This window comes from Alexandromys fortis, unplaced genomic scaffold, assembly GCF_014885135.2.
Source record: "Alexandromys fortis isolate MF-2015 unplaced genomic scaffold, M_Fortis_MF-2015_v1.1 scaffold_217, whole genome shotgun sequence".
NCBI classification, from domain to species: Eukaryota; Metazoa; Chordata; class Mammalia; order Rodentia; family Cricetidae; genus Alexandromys; species Alexandromys fortis.
In genome coordinates, this window is record NW_026068098.1 from 1,272,270 (window position 1) to 1,285,001 (window position 12,732).

The 12,732-nt window shown below is 39.7% G+C and overlaps 1 protein-coding gene and 1 non-coding gene across 10 annotated transcripts in view; one reads left to right on the forward strand and one right to left on the reverse strand.

Annotated features, from left to right (window-relative positions):
• Positions 1-12,732, reverse strand: part of Kmt2c (lysine methyltransferase 2C) — a 239,931-nt gene that overhangs the window by 219,974 nt on the left and 7,225 nt on the right. The gene's annotated exons all lie outside the window — the stretch shown is intronic.
• Positions 3,607-3,737, forward strand: LOC126489461 (small Cajal body-specific RNA 14). The gene has a single exon (XR_007588925.1). It is a non-coding gene; the product is annotated as a small Cajal body-specific RNA 14 (non-coding RNA).

A 12,732-nucleotide genomic window follows, 5' to 3' on the forward strand; every position in this document is an offset into this window, starting at 1 on the left:
GGGAGGGAGGGGAAGCCTAAAATTGCCAAGCAAGGCAGCTTATGATTATAAGGCAGGCAGACCTGAGTTTCAGGCCTGTCAGTGTTATATTGTGAGGGCCTGTCTTTAAAAAGCTTAAAATAACTATAAGAAAAATTATTTCTCAATAAAGTACAAATTTGCATTCATAAAACAATATAGGCAAACTGCCACTACTGTTGGTTTCCACCAGAACTAGATAGTAAGACACTATTGCTATAGATACCACATGCTCTAGTTGGAGGACATTTAAAAATAATAATAATAATAAGCTAGAACTAAGATGAAAGCTTCTACTCTGCTGGATACAAGCTAAGGAAGCACTGTCACCGAGTATTAACTCAGCTGTGGCACCTGCATGCTATACTACTATGCAGACAGTTAACATGTACCCACTGACATGGGTAACCAAATGTTTTCTCATTGGATTTGAGGCCTGTTCTACATCTAACAGTGTAAACTAAAGCCCATGATGGAGGATATTATAGGCCCTAATTGGAGAAGTCACTAATTCGTTTTGCTAAATGGACATGTTGTTTCTATCAAAATGCTCTCTAAATGTTTATGGATTTGTTTGTTTGTTTGTGAGGCAAGGTTTCTCTGTGTAGCTTTGGCTGTTCTGGAACTAGCTCTGTAGCCCAGCTGGCCTCGAACTCACAGGAGATCCTCCTGCCTCTGCCTCTTGAGTGCTGGGATTAGAGGTGTGTGCCACCATTGCCTGGCTAAACATTTATGTTTACACCCACAAATTAATGCTGCTGTCAGCTTTGTCAGCTCTTTTTGCAGTTACAGTGGTTAACTGCGGAGACTCACAACTGATCAAGGTGTAGAGGATAAATGACTACTGAAAGGTAACAGCTGTAACATTCCCCAACTGCCAAACAAACTCAAGGAATATCAGGAAGAGAGGAGCAGAAACAGCCAGTAGAGCGGTAGAGTACTACTGTGGAACATTGTCTTTCAAGCCTGACACAGACAGCAGTTGAACTCACAGCAGCAGGGTTAACTGAGCAAGACCTGCAGAAGACTGGGCCCAGTCAACACCCTGCCACGGAGGTAGGAGAAGCACGAGGCACACTCGTGTCCAATGATCAATAGACAGTTAATAGTTGCTGGGGGATGGGGAGTAAAAAGACTTCCTTTAGTGGCATAGCTCTTTATTTCACACTCGTACAAGCACTCTAATTAATGAAGCTCATTGAGCCATTAAAAAAAAAAGACATGAAAATGAAGAGGGACTCCTTAGGAAGAGGATGGTGAACAGTAGGTGAAAAAGGGATAGTGGGCATATATGCTCCAAATGTTAGACAGATAAGGGATAGTGGGTATATATGCTCCAAATGTTAGACAGATAAGGGATAGTGGGCATATATGCTCCAAATGTTAGACAGATAAGGGATAGTGGGCATATATGCTCCAAATGTTAGACAGATATATGCATACGTCATGATGAAACTGGACATGGTGACACATAGCTTTAACCCCAGCACTAGAGGCAGAGGCAAGTGGATCTGTGAGTTTGAGTCCAGTCTGATCTACAAAGTGAGTTCCAGGTCAGTCAGGGCTACTCGGAAAAACCCTGCTGCCCAATAAATAATAAGACTAAACCCACCATGAATGTCAGGAAAATTCACTTTCCTCTGCCCCCCACCTCCCACTGTCCACCCCCACCCCCACCCCCGAAATTTTTTTTTTTTTATCTTGAGGCAGGTTCTCATTTCTCAAACTAGAACTTGAACTTGTGCGGTACACGCTAGTCACAAACTTATGGCCCTCCTGCTTCCACTTATGCTCTTCCAGACGACCTGGGTCCAATTTCCCTCAAGACAGCTCACAACTAACTTTAACTCCAGTCCCAGGGAACCCAACAGCATCTTCTGGCCTCAGGTGACACCAAGAAAGCACGTGGCACACATATATTCAGGTAAGAAAGTAAATCACCTATACACATAAAAATAAAAATGCTGGAAGTGATAGGTGTGGCAGCACACACTTTAATCCCAGCACTCTGAAGGCAAGAGGCAGGCAGATCTCTGTGAGTTCAGGGCCAGCAGGGTCTATAAAGTGAATTCCAGGCCAGCCAGGGCTACACAGTGATATTTTTTTTTATTTTGTTTGTTTTTTGGAGACAGGGTTTCTCTGTAGCTTTGGAGCCTGTCCTGGAACTAGCTCTTGTAGGTGAGGCTGGCCTTGAACTCAGAGATTTGCCTGCCCCTGCCTACCAACTGCTGCCTACCTCCCAGCTGTTTTGTTTTTCTTGTGAGCTGGCACAATAGTAAAACACACTATGGATATCCATCACCCACAGTCTTTTGAAATAGGACAATACCCATAAAAGAATGTCTTCCTTTGAAGTTGAGTGTTTTCCTAGGGGGAAAAGAAGTAGTAACACTGTTTCCCACAGTGTTCTCTAGAACTTAGTTCTGAGGAAAAACAACCTCCATCACCTGTATTTCCAAGATGGGTCTCATTCAGAACACTGATTTTTAGAGGAAATTGACTTACTCCAAGGGCTATGAGGCCCTTCAATGTTTTTGGAAATGCTTGGAGGAGAAGGACTCACTGATACCTTTCCTTTAAACTGTAGAAAACATATATGCCTAGATTTGCTTATATATTCTTCCTTGGGAAGAGATAATATATCAAAGAGACCTGTAACCCCAAAAGCATTAGGAGCCACATTTAACTGAACATGAACTATGGTGATAAGACTCAAATCAAGCAATTTTCTTCTCTAAGCATGCTGCTTTACTCTGACCTATTAAATACTAATAAACGGATGAATTGCTTACTATACATCAGACATTGTTCTAGTACTTACAATTCCAACCCTATGACAGGTGCTACTATTACTCTATTTAGCAGATAAAACAATTGAAGCACAAAAAAGTCATTTGGCCAAGATCAACAAAGAATGTCTGTCTAAATAGCATAAAACTTTTCAAAGCAAAATGTGGCCATCTGCTTGTATATACACTTGCTGCCTTTATTAACTAATGTTCTTTCTGCTTAATGCTCACCTGAATTAGAAAACTCAAGTGACTTTAGAGTCAAGGACTTATCTTCACAGACACAGTGGCTCAAATCTGTAATCCGAGCACAAACTAAATTTCATACCAATCTGAGTATAGCAAGATCCCTAAAAGTTTCTAAATTAATTTTTTAAAAAGTTCATCTCTGCTAGTCTGGCAACTACTCATACATAAAACTAAAATAATTTTTTTTGCTGTTGTCATTTTTAAAGTGCTGGGGATTAAACACAGGGCCTTCCACATGTTATGCAAACACTCTAGCAATGAGCTAAATCCAGCCCATTACATTTAAAAAAAAAAATTTTCATCTTCGGATTTCTCGGGCCTCCAGCCCTACTGCCCAATACTAAGACTAAACCCACCAGGAATGTCAAGCAAATATTCTATCAGTAAGCTACGCCTCTGCCCTCTTTAAAAATACATCAACAAGCCGGGCAGTGGTGGCGCACGCCTTTAATCCCAGCACTCAGGAGGCTGAGGCAGGCCGAACTCTGTGAGTTCGAGGCCAGCCTGGTCTACACAAGAGCTAGTTCCAGGACAGGAACCAAAAGCTACAGAGAAACCCTGTCTCTGGGGGGGGAAAATATATATCAACAACCATAGAAGGTCACATACATCAAAACAGTTGGTTCCTGTCGACAGAGTCTGTATAGTTATCAGATTTTCTGTGCGATGACTCCATACATAAAAAAATAAAAATATATACCAAAAAAAAAATTTCTATCTTTCTATTTTGAGGCAGGTTCTTACTAAGTTTCCCAAGCTGGCCTTGAACTCTTTGTAACGCAGGCTCATCAAGAAAGAACTCGTGGTCATCTTGCTTCCATCTCTCAAGTTCTTGGGAGTTGAGACCTATATCAGTCTTCAGAAATAGGACAATAACCATTTAAAAATACCCTCTCAAGTGAGCCTGGTGGTGATGGTGCACGCCTTTAATCCCAGAGCCAGAGGCAGATTTGAGTTTAAGACCAGTCTGGTTACAGAGAAGGAGTTCCAGGACAGTCACGGGACTATAAAAGAGAACCCTGTCTCAAAACAAACAGAAAAGAATATCTTAGATTGGCTTGGGATTTTTAAAGTTAAACGTCTAGATGGGTGGTGGTAGCACACACCTTTAACCCTATCACTAGGGAGGCAGAAGCAGTCTCTGTAAATTCAAGGCCAGCCTGGTCTACAAATAAAGTTCCTGGACAGCCAGGGCTACATAGACAAAACATGTCTGGAAAAAAAACAAAAATCAATAAATTAAATTAAACATCTAATATGTATGTTGATGTCATGATCCTGTATGAAGAAAAATCTGAACAATCTGTAGAACAGCAGTAAATGGGTTTAGTAAATAAAAGAAATAAGATCCATAAAACAACCATAATTTTTATATACTAGCAACAGTTATAAATTTTAAAAAGAATAAGAAACTAGACATGGGGGCAAAGACTTTTAACCCTAGTGTTCCAGAGGTAGAGGATAGTGAATCTCTGAGTTGGAGACCAGCCTGAGAACAGGTTACTTATTACCATAGTAACTTTCAAGACAGCCAGAGCTATGAAGAAAGCCTGTTTCAATGAATGAATGAATGAATGAATGAAAAATAAGAGAAAGACAAAAAGCATTCAGAGGAATGAAGAAATGGCTCAGTGGTTAAGAGCACTGGTTGATATTCCAGAGGACCAGGGTATGATCTCCAGCATTTACATGGCGGCTCCAAATTGTCTATAACTACAGTTCTAAGAGACGCCCTCTTCTGGCCTCCACTAGTATCAGGCAGATACATAGTGCCTAGACATGCAGGCAGGAAAAAATACTTGTGTATATGAAATAAAATCATTTTAAAATAGTACAGACTTACACCAACAAAATTTATAAGAAATTTAAAATTATTTACACTGTGCTGGGGATATAAAGCCTAGCAATCCCGAGGCCATAGTTTAAGTCCCCAGCACCATCTCTTTTTTTTTTTTTAAAAAAAAAAAAATGGAAGAGCCACATACAATGAGGATCAACCGAGTGGTGCACCCCTTTAATCCCAGCAGAGGAAGGTGGGCAGAATCCTATGCTTTCAAGTCCAGCCAGGGTTTCATAGTGACCAAAAACAAAAAACAAATGAAAACTCTTTTTTTGTTTGTTTGTTTGTTTTTCAAGACAGGGTTTCTCCATACCCTGGAACTCCTGCTGTGTGAACCAGGCTGGCCTTGAAGTCTAGGCATGTGTTACCACTGCCCCATGTGTAAACTATTTCTAACAGAGATCAGAATTGGGGGAGAAAGGGTATTATTTTCTTCCAATGGTATAGCAGCTGATAAACTGCCCATAATCGAAAATAAATGTCCTACCTACACTTAAACCAGCAATTCTGATTACTTTTTGTGACAGAAAGACATGAAGTAAGAAGAGGATTTGTTAAGAAGGTGAACAGAAAAGGGGAATGAGGGTGAAACTAACTACAACTCATTTATATACATGTATGAAGCTGTTACCAGGAAAAAAGAAAGTACAAAAGTTACTTTGCATGACAGGCTTCTTTTTCTGTGCTAGAATCAAACCAATACCTGGTAAGCAAAGAACCCTCATTTGATTATTAATCACTGAGCAAAAGAATCATTAGTTATGGCTTTACTATCCCTGCCAAGGTTATTTTCCTAACAGATGTGTTTCTCCTGTTTAACATTCTCAAAGACTCTCTATTGTCCATAGTAAACCACACACAACAATTTGCTCTTTCTCCTCCTTCTATGTAAGGCAAGAGTTTATTTAAAAACCAAGGCTGAGCCAGGAAGTGGTGGTGCACGCCTTTAATCACTTGGGAAGCAGAAGTAGGTAGATCTCTATCAGTTTGAGGCCAGCCTGGTCTAGTGACAGCCAAGGCTACACAGAAAGACCCGCTCTCAAAATAAGAAAAAGAAAAGGAAGGAATTAAGAGGGCTAGAGTCATAATGGCTCAGCACTTAAAAGCAATAGCTGCTTTCTCCAAGAGTCCTGCGAGTCACCTGGGAACAACCTAGATGCCCCTCAACTGAAGAATGGATAAAGAAAATGTGGTACATTTACACAAGAAAATACTACACAGCAGTAAAAAATGACATATTGAAATTTGTAGGCAAATGAATGGATATAGAAAAAATATTGAGTGAGGTAACCCAGACCCAGAAAGACAAATATAATATGTACTCACTCATAAGTGGCTTTTAGACATAAAGCAAAGAAAAACCAACTTACCGTCCACAACCCCAGAGAACCTAGACAACAAAGAGGGCCCTAAGGAAGACATACATGGATCTAAATAGGAAAAAGAAAAAGACAAGATCTCCTGAGTAAACTGGAAGCATGGGGTCAGAGGGGAGGAGAGAGGGGGAGAGGAAAGAAAGGGGAGCAGAGAAAAATATAAAGAAAAAATTAAAACTCCACAAAATAAAGAGTCATTAGTTGGCATTGAGCTTCCACAGTATGAGGAAAGAGAAAAATTCTGTCATATACTGACCTCTCCTGTATACAAAATGCTTCTTAGCTGACTTTACCCAATATCTTCCCAGGGTTATTAACAAAAAAAAAGAAGCAAGTAAACTCAGCTGAGAGTAACACAAATGCTTCAGGAACATACTTGGAAAAATAAGAGAAGAAACACAGATTTACTTATTTTAGGCAGGGTCTCATTATGAATCCCTGCCTGACCACCAAGCTATCCTCAATCTTGCTATCCTCAATCCTCCTCCCACCTTTTCCTCCAGAGTGCTGGAATTACAGACCAGCGACATCACATTTGGGGGAAAAAAATTTAAGTCACATATAATTTCACTGAAATACACAGCAATTATAATATTTAACACTTTCCTTCCACATTGGTTTGAAGGAGAGACATGAATCTCAATAATAAAGAATTAAACACAGGTTTACAAGATGGTTCAGCAGAAAAAGGCACTTCCTGCCAAGCCTGGTGACCTGAGTTTTGTACTTAGGACCCACATGTTGTCCTCTGACCTACTACACATGCCTTAGCACACATACATCCAGACACATGCACAATAAATAAAATTGCCATGCAGTAATGTTGAACGCCTTTAATTCCAGCAATCAGGAGACAGAAGTAAGTGAATCTCTGAGTTCTAGGCCAGACTGATCTATAAAATGAGTTCCAGGACAGCCAGGGCTGTACAGAAAAAAAAATTATGTAATGATTTATTGTAAATGATACGATTATTTGTAATATAATAAATAAAATATATTATTATTACATATTTAATACAATAAATAAATAAATATAAAATGTTTATTTTTTGCTACGCTCCTGGCCTCTCTTAAGCTATCCTGGCCATATCACCACTATAACTAAGTTCAAATCACATGGATATACAAGTTGAAACATGGCGTACTTTTAAAATAGCCAATTTTTTTCTAATTTATTTTTTATGTATCAGTATTTTATTGTCATGTGTGTATGTATGGCACATGCATGTCAGGTACTCATAAAGGTCAGAGAAGGAACCTAGATACCATGGAGTTGGAGTTATGGATGGTTGTAAGCCACCATATCAGAGACAGGAATCAAACTTGGGTTCTCTGCAATAACTAGTGCTCTTAAATACTGAGCCATGTCTACCTACATCTATACACAAACAAGCACAAACACACGTGCACACACTTTTTGTAACAGTGTTTCACTGAAGAACAGGCTGGCCTCAAACTCAGGGTCCTCCTGCCTTTACCTCCTGCCAGACCACAACATCCAGTCCAAACAGTGTTTTTATAATAGCATTTTAAAGGGTAATATTGGTCTGTGTCTCCTCCATTCTGCTTCATGGGACACAGATGTACCTCGAGTAGCCCATCACAGAATCTTTTTTTTTAATATTTATTTATTTATTATGTATACAATATTCTGTCTGTGTGTATGTCTGCAGGCCAGAAGAGGGCACCAGACCTCATTACAGATGGTTGTGAGCCACCATGTGGTTGCCAGGAATTGAACTCAGGACCTTTGGAAGAGCAGGCAATGCTCTTAACCTGAGCCATCTCTCCAGCCCCGCCATCACAGAATCTTAAAGCAAATGCCATACCCTAGAAACACAAAGGAGACAGGTCTCCACTGAGTGACTCTGCAGTGCAAGCACCATACCAACTTATCTCCTATCCTGAAGAATTTGATGGGAAAGAGAAATAAATACATATCCAGTTCAAGTCCATATTATTCTAAAGTTTCTATTCTAAAAGAGGGGTGAGGTAGAGAGACAGATGGGAGTGATGGCACACATCTTTTATCTTTGCACTCTGGTGGCAGGGATGGGTGAATTCTGTAAGATCAAGGCCACCCTTGCCTGCATAATGTCCTGTTAAAACAAAGGCAGGGATTGAAGGGGGAACCTAGTTCTGACACATCCTGTTGTTGGCAATACAAGCTAGGTCTCCCAACAAAATAGAAATATTTCACTATGTATCAGGTGTGCATAAATCAAAAAACAAAATTCTACCTTGGAGGGGTCATGCATAATTTTTTATCTAATAGGTATTATCTAATTATAGACCATCTATAGTCATAACTACATTTGAAGGGAGAGAGCTTGAGACAGACTTTCCTATATCCAAGGCTAGCCTCCCTCACAATCTATAGTTGAGGATAACCTTGAACTTGTGATTCTCCTGCCCCCACCTCCCCCAAGGTTGAGATTACAGGCACTGCAGACCAAACACAGGGTTTCATGCATGTTAGACAAGCACTCAATTAACCAACCTACATCACAGTCCTGATAACAGCATTATTTAAATACTAAACCCTCAATAATAATTCATTTCTACCTTAAAATATCTTAGAGAAAGAAGGGCCAAATGTAGCAAGAAGCCGCATTTAACTAACTCAGTAAAAGAACCTAGAAAACAGTAGTTATAATCATTTTTATCACTCTGTTCTTAAGTCCCTTAATTCATAAAATCATCTCCTTTCATTATTTTAATTACATGGTGGTGTTGCACACCTTTAATCTCAGCACTAAAGAAGAAGAGGCAGACAAATCTACAAGTGAGACCAGCCTGGTCTACATATTGAATCCCAGGATAGCCAAGGCTACACAGACCCTGTCTTTAAAAAACGATAGGGGGGTGGGGGACGGAGAAATGGTTTAGTGGTTAAGAGCACTAGCTATTCTTTCAGAGGACTTGGGTTCAATTCCCAGCACCCACATGAAAGTCTACAACTGCCTGTAACTACCCCCATGGGATCCCAAACCGTCACAAAGATACTTACAGGCAAAACACCAATGCACATGAAAAATTTAAAAAGTCATTTAAAAAATAAAAATAAATAAAAAAAAACAATAAAAAAAAATAGCACACCTAATTTCAATATGCAAATGATGATAAATACATGAGTCTCATAAGGAAAAACCATGGCCACCCTAGCCAAATACTTCAACATTGGTAGCATTGTCTAATTATGAAGCCTTAAGATTTTATGTGGTCGGCCTGGAGAGATGGCTCAGCGGTTAAGAACACTGACTGCTCTTCCAAAGGTTCTGAGTTCGATTCCCAGCAACCACATGGTGGCTCACAACCATCTGTAATAAGGTCTGGTGCCCTCTTCTGGCCTGCAGGCATACAAGCAAAACAGAATATTATATACATAATAAATAAGTAAATAAATAAATATTTTAAAAAAGATTTTATGTGGTCATTTCTGTACATAATTTGATGCTTATATCAAACATGAAATACATTAGAATCTCAAGGTTATGTGCTGAGATGTAGCTCAGTGCCACAGTGCTTGCCTAACAAAATAATGCTCTGGTTGCAATCTTTAGAACTAGAAATATAAATCCCCTATCAAGAAACAGAGGAAGCTTTATTTTGCTTTATCTTTGCTAGGCTGAACTAAAGAATGGAATTAAAAACAAAACCACATGGACTACAATTGCTTTGCTTATAATGTAATAGGTTACAGTTAAACTTAGAAAGCAAACATTACCAAATATAAAATATATCAGCAAGATGGCTCAGCACATAAAGGCGCTTACAGCTCAGACTTGAGTTCAGTTCCTAGAACACATGTAAAAGCAGAGAAAAAGCACCTCCACCAAGTTGTCTTTTGCTCTCCACGTGTGTTCCATGGCATAAGGATGGCTACATGCACGTGTACACACACACAAACACACACAATAATATATTACCTACATTTAAAAAGTTAAAAAAAATAAAAGGATGTTCTGGGCATAGTGGTACAGGCTTTCAATCCTAGCACTCTGGAGGGAGAGAGGCTCAAAGCCAGCCTAGTCTACATACTGAGTTTCAGGGCTACACAATGAAATCCTCTCTCAAGAAAAAAAAAAAAAAAAAAAAAGGAAATAATGGGGAATGGCTATGACTAAAATAGATTGTATATATGATTAAACTTGAAAAAATAAATTTAAAATAATTATCTTTTGGAGGACCTTAAACACACTAGATAAACTTTCTATTACTGACCTACATCCTTAGTACAAGAAATCATTCAATACTACCTAGTAAGTCTCATCTAGAAAGCTTATTAAAATCCTGATCAGAATTACATTAAAAAATTCCACAATAATGACATTTATAGGTTTGGCTAATAAAAAATTTTTAAATCATTTTGTCATAGTAGCTTTCCTAGGGAGTTACTATTCTTTATAATGAAAAACATTCAGTAAAAACCCTGCTTTGGGCCTGACCTGGTGGCACATGCCTTTAATTCCAACACTTGGAAGGCAGATGCAGGTGGATGGATTTCTATGAATTCTAAGCCATCCTGTCTTCACTGCAAGTTCCAAGCAAGCCAGAAATGGTAAGTCCCTTGGGGGATGGAAATAGACCCTGCCTTAATCATACAAACACCCCTCTCTCTCTCTCTCTCTCTCTCTCTCTCTCTCTCTCTCTCTCTCTCTCTCTCTCTCACACACACACACACACACACACACACACACACACACACACACACACGAAATGAACAAAATTTTAAAATAATAGTTACTGGTCTTTCACCAGAATTTCTATCTCTTCTCTTGCATGTATTTTAAATTTTAAGTTTTGCCAGGCATGGTGGCTCATACCTTTAATCCTGGGCAGGCAGAGGTAGTAAATTCAAGTCTTTCTAGGGCTATATAGTGAGATCCTATCTCAAAAGCAAAGCAAAACAAATTGCTAACTTTTTTTTTTAATCAGGAAGTGCACTAAAAAAGTATATATAGTCTTCCAAATATTTTTCTATATACAAAAACACGTTTTAGCATATGTATTTTTATAAGATAAAGTCAAGATTAAACTTACAACTTTACAACTCCTGAAAAGGTTTTTCTTAAGCCAACAATGTGGCAAGCAGCCTCCCACATTGGTTCCCACCGATCTCTTTGTCTAGATAAAAATTGCACAATAAGGGTCAGGGGTGTAGTTCAAGTGGTTAAGAACTTGCCTAGAATGTGTGAGGCCCTAGGTACATCCCCAGCAGGAGAGGGGAAACTGCAAAGTAGACTTGTAAGCAGGTTCAAGTAAATCTTTAATTACCTATCATGAGCTATCCGAAAATCTCATTCCTACACCCTCAGATATGTCTTGAGCACTTCCTTCCTCTAGGTATACATGCCAGAGACTTTCCCACTCCTCTGCAATGATTAAGACTTCTCCCTTCCCTGCCACATCTCCAGTAATCTTCCCTTTGCCTCTGACTTGCCTATGACACTGCATCAGCAACACATTATCTCTGCCTGTAGGTAGCTTGTCTCTTCATACTTTTTACCTTGGTGGTTTTTCTAAAATAACCCCCATTAAATCACAGGTGGGTCTCTGTGAGTTCCAAGCCTGCCTGGTCTACAAAGAGTTCTGTGCTAACCAGGGCTGTCAAACACTGAGAAGGTAAGAGGATTGGGAATTCAGGACCAGGCCTCGACTCTAGATCATCTCAAAACGACCAAAAACAACAACAACTAAACAAGCTGGCAGTTTTTACTCACCACTTTTTACCCAAAGCCTTAAGAGTCAGCTATCATTCAGGATCTGACTATGAGTCTATAACCCATTTAAAATGCCTAAAAGTTGATAACCCTGACACCAGAATAGAGCCCAGATTAACTAGTACAAGAACCATTACAGCTTGAGTCCACTCCAAATATTAAGCCTCTGCCTCAGCCGGGCGGTGGTGGCACACGCCTTTAATCCCAGCACTTGGGAGGCAGAGGTAGGTGAATCTCTGTGAGTTCGAGGCCAGCCTGGTCTATAAGAGCTAGTTCCAGGACAACCTCTAAAGCTACAGAGAAACCCTGTCTCGAAAAACAAAAAAAAACAAAACCAAACAACAACAAAAAAAAAGCCTCTGCCTCCATTCTCCATCAGGAAAACACTCTAACTTCCCTCTGAAATTGATGTGGGAGTGTCATATATCAATCTGTTGATTTCATTGGTTAAGTTATAATAAACCAGCTGCTTGGCCTCATGGCTGGAACATAGATGGGAGGAGTAAACAGAATAGAATTCTGGGCGGAAGAGGAAGTGAGGTCAGACTCTGCTCTGCTTCCGGAGAGACCCGACAGCTCTGCTGGAGCAGAGACGCCATGCTCAGCTCTCCCAGGCAGCTGCAACCCACGATGGACTTAGGCTAGAATCTTTCCGGTAAGCGCACCTTGGGGTGCTTACACACATCATTAGAAATGGGCTAGACCAGGTGCGAGAATTAGCCTGTAAGGGCTAGAGT